We start from the raw sequence: 4446 nt of genomic DNA, 5'->3' as shown, positions 1-4446 counted from the left end.
GAAAACCCCCCCTGCCATATTTTCCTCCAAAAACCAGAGTGACTAGGGCACTTACATGAGACACTGGAGGCTCTGCGCTATGTACCTCTCTAATCCAAAAAGATTTTGAACTTGGGTGGGATCTTTCTGACTTTTTGATCCAGCTCTTAAATGTTTATGCCACAGCTCAACCATACGCCCACATCCTTTTTCCAGCAAGCCTTTTCAAGGTAGAATGCTGGACAGGCATGAGAGGGATGGATGTGGGAGATATATGGAGTCAAGAGACAAGGAACAAAGCAGGAAAGTGTGTTGTTCAATTAGGTGGTTGCTATGCTGAAAAGGAGAGGAGTCTGGGTTCTAGTCTTGACAAAAAGTTGTGTACTGCACTGTAGGGCTTGTGAAACAGCACCATTCTGTTTCAGCTTCCGTTTCGACAGAACAGTGTTTTGTTTCGAGTTTCATTTTGTTTCAAAACTGCTGTTCCGTTTCATTTTGTTGAAACAGTTTTGGTGTTTTGATGCTGTTTCGACGTTTCCCCCATAGGCTATAATGGGGAAGCACAAAACTACCAAAAAATTGTCATTTCTTGCCTGATTCAGATGAAACTTGTAGAGATGGTAGCCCCTTTTGAGGCCATGAAGCCTGGCAAGCTTCAAGGAGATAGGTGCAGGGGGTTCTGGCAAACTGCACCTCAAATTTTGAAAGCAAAACTCGTGCCACTTGGAAGTGTGAAGGCACATGGGGGTGAAAACTGTAGGTATGGTAGGTTTGTAAATGGTTTGTAAGTTCAAACAAGCACCAAACCTTGCTAACCTAACCTCCTCACCAGAAGACAACTTCCTACAGCTCGAAACACAAAACCTGTCGACAATTTTCAGTCCCTCCACAAACTGCACACCAGAATCTATCAAAGACACCAATATCCAAGTACTTGTGGGGGCACATGTCTCATAAAAAAAATCACCCTGTCTCCAGTCCTGAAAGGGACTTTACAAACCACTTTTCACAGCCAGGCCTATGAACTTCACTTCATCAGCCTCCTAGGTAGTAGGTACAGAAACTCATTGACTCAATAGAAACAGTGGAATTCTGACACACTGCGACCTACTGGACATCTCACGCCCCAGGTAGCTCTCCACCTTTATATGCACTACTACATCCCTGTTCCCCTGGCACCCCAGCCTGTCCTTCACACCCTGAGGCCTCCATTTCCATTTTCACTGACTGTCTCTGGCTTCTTTACTATTCTTTCCATCCAGGAACAGGATACATACCAACTGCACGTGCTTCTTTAGCCTGACAAACAGTTTTTCAACCCAAAAGCTGGCATCTCAGGCAGCTAAGCTGACCTCACCTGGAGCCTCACAACTCCACTTCAACCAGCAAACCTCTGATCTGTCAAAGACATGATGGGTCTGGACTTTCTCCAGCCAGGACTGTGTGCATGAACATGGTAGCTGGAAGTTATGGTGCCTCCTATCCACCTTTCACCAGGGAGATCATCAGTCCTGGCATTTCCTGAGGCTGACACACCACCAGCATTCCCACCACGCCTTCCCGACCTTGGTAGAGTGTAGTTTTAGTGTTCATGCCCAGGACCTAGGACCTCCTCCTCCCCCATAGACCCAGCCCATACCTCCAGGTTCATGGAGGTACGGAAGCTCAGCAGGGACACGTTCTTCCCCTACTGGCTGGTGATGCAGTTCGTGGCCTCTCCAGCTCAGACAATGGGGCATTAACTAGCTGTTTAAAAAGGAAAAAAAGGAAATAGGTGTGGACAGAGTGAGGAGGGTGGTATTCAGTTCATCTGCACCTGGAGCTTGAGGAACCCCAGCAGCAGAAGGATCACATTCAGGAACACCAGCTGCTCCACCAAACCAGGATCCAAGCAGGTGCAGTGGGGTGTCACTACATCCCCAGCAATGCTGAACACCTTCTCACTCAGAACACTGGTTGGTGCCCAGGACAGGTGTTCCTGGGCAACTGTGACCACATCAGACCACATCTGGCTGTGGCTTGCCCAGTAGGCCAAGGGGTTGCACAACAGTGGCTCCACATCCTCAGCAAAAAAGGCAGCCACCAAGGCCTGAGTGCTACCTGCCTGATGGTGGGATCTGGTGCCTCTGGACCCCAGCATGAAAGCCAAGCCCATGGCCCACATTGGCAGCACCTGTGTTGGAGGAGGAGACTGGCTGGTGGATGGCATACTAGCATGGGACAGTGGATCCCTGCTCTTGCACATCCGCCCGCCTCTACCATTCTGCCTCCCTGACTCTCTTCACCAGCACCTCCATCCATTGATTCAGGCATTGGCTGATGCATACACTGCCCTTCATCCATGGGTCACACATGGCAGCCAGCACATGGACCGTACTGGACCACAAGGGTTCAAACCGTTTCTTGATGCCCCCCTTCAGCCTCTTTACCAGTGCCTGTACATCTGGTGACAGTGGCTTTTTTTTTCCCCGCACACCAACCCCCCCGCAGGACCCCACAAATTCCCCCACTATGGGGATCACCTGGCTAAGGAGTGCATCGGCAGCACTGTGGGTCTCGGTGGCCTCAAGGAAGGACCTGAGGACCACCAAGATCTGGGAGATGGTATCCCACTCAACTATGTAAGGGGGTTGCTGATCCTGATCTCCCCGAGCAAGGCCATCTCATGGATGGCCTTCTGTTGCTCCACCAGCCTCTGAAGCATCATGTATGTGGAGTTCCACCGAGTGTCCACATCCAGCATGATTTTGGGCTCCGGGATGTTCAGCTCTGCCTGTATGTCCCACAGCATATTGCTTCCCTTGGTGCTCCGGTGGAAGTGTAGCAAAACCCCCAGTTTTTCTTTTATGTAGCAATACCCCCAGCTTTTTTTTTTAATTATTATTTATTTTAAAATGCATTCCCTCTCCTTCCCCAACCATTTCTGACCTTTTCTCTCCCTCTCTATTCCCTATAATTAAGTATAAGTGAGCTCAGACTTAGCATCAGCTTTAAACATTTTTATTTTGGTAGCAAGATTTTGGTTTTGGATATCGACTGTTTTATATTGCATTATTATTAGGTTTGTATTGATTCTTACTGTTGTATATTGTATTATTATAATTTTCGTATTGATTTTTATTGTTTCAAATGGATATTATATGGTTTAGGCCTGTGTTTGTAATTGAACCAAAGTCGTGTCAAGTTTCCATTTTATATGTCAAGCCTCCATCTTCTGCCCTCTGCCTGGGCATCCCATGTTGCAACAATATGATTCATTGTACCCCTCCCATGTAAATTGGTTCCCAGATGAATGAGAATGATTGGGAATGATTGAAATACAATGGTAGCAGGCCTCTACTGAATGGCCTGTAATGACTAGGCCATCACCTCGCATTGATTCATCCAGGAACCACGGACCTCATCCAGGAACAGAGACAAGACCAGCATTTGAAAGACAAAAAACCCTGCAGAACCAGCAACTCTCACCATTACAAACACCCAAAACTGCACATCCCTGCATGGAGCACACATGCTCAGTATGACAGGGGCTGACCCTTGCCTGGGCATGCTTCCTGTCACTAGGGTCACACAAGGTCTGCCGCTATAAAAAGGGGAAGTGAAGACAGACCCAGTGGGATGCCCTCTCCATCTGGACCAGCACCATGCCATACCACCTATCCACCCAGAGGCTCTGCTGGCAACCCCCTCTGGACAACATCTACTGGAAAAGGACCGCTTCCAGCCTGAATAGGTAGATATTACCTCCTACAATTTGGACTCCCTCTCTCTCTCTTTCTCTTTCTCTCCTCCTGGACTTCAGTGGACTTCAGCCCCTGCACCAAGCCTCTCTAACCCCTGCTGCCATTGTGGGTGTGTGGGTGTGGCTGTGTGTGGGTGCAAGGGAAGCAATTTGACATTGCATCACCATCTCCCCTGTTCAAGAAAAGCACTGTCATTTGCAACCCCGAGTTGGGTCATGTTTTACTGAATCCCAGTACCTTCCTTATCTTAAATTCCAGTTTTGTTCTCTCTCTCTCTCTCTCTCAGCTCTAGCCCCCACCCCTCTCCACTAATTTCCTGATCTCCTGTCAATTCCTACTGCCTTTTCCCTGTCACTTTCTGCTGCCTTTCTCTGCTTTGCTGTTGCCCTGCCACCTGCTGCTTTTCCTGTGATTGTCTGCTGTCCATCTCTCTGTTTTCAGGCTTCCCCCGCACCTTCTGTAGTCCTCCCCCCCGCACCCCTGTAGCTTCCCAGCTCCTCGTGGCTGTCCTGCAGTTTTCTCCAGCAGCTAGAGCCTTTCTTCAGCTCCCAGCACCTACTGCTGCTCCCTGCAACTTGTCTAGCTGCCCCGGAGCCATCCTCTGGCTCCCCACATCCAGAGCCCCTCTTTAACACCCACACTTTCCCTTAGTCCCATTTTCCCTCTCCCCACCTACCTTTTCAGCTCCCCCATAGCTCTGGCTCCAGTCCCAGCCTCTGTGCCG

At 49.1% G+C, this 4446-nt stretch overlaps 1 protein-coding gene across 1 annotated transcript in view; it reads right to left on the bottom strand.

Annotated features, from left to right (window-relative positions):
- The window catches only part of LOC112552033 (antigen WC1.1-like), a 29639-nt gene that overhangs the window by 9714 nt on the left and 15479 nt on the right, over window positions 1-4446 (bottom strand). The gene's annotated exons all lie outside the window — the stretch shown is intronic.

This window comes from Alligator sinensis, unplaced genomic scaffold (assembly GCF_000455745.1).
Source record: "Alligator sinensis unplaced genomic scaffold, ASM45574v1 scaffold537_1, whole genome shotgun sequence".
In the NCBI taxonomy this organism is placed as follows: Eukaryota; Metazoa; Chordata; order Crocodylia; family Alligatoridae; genus Alligator; species Alligator sinensis.
This window is presented reverse-complemented; position numbering and strand designations above follow the sequence as displayed.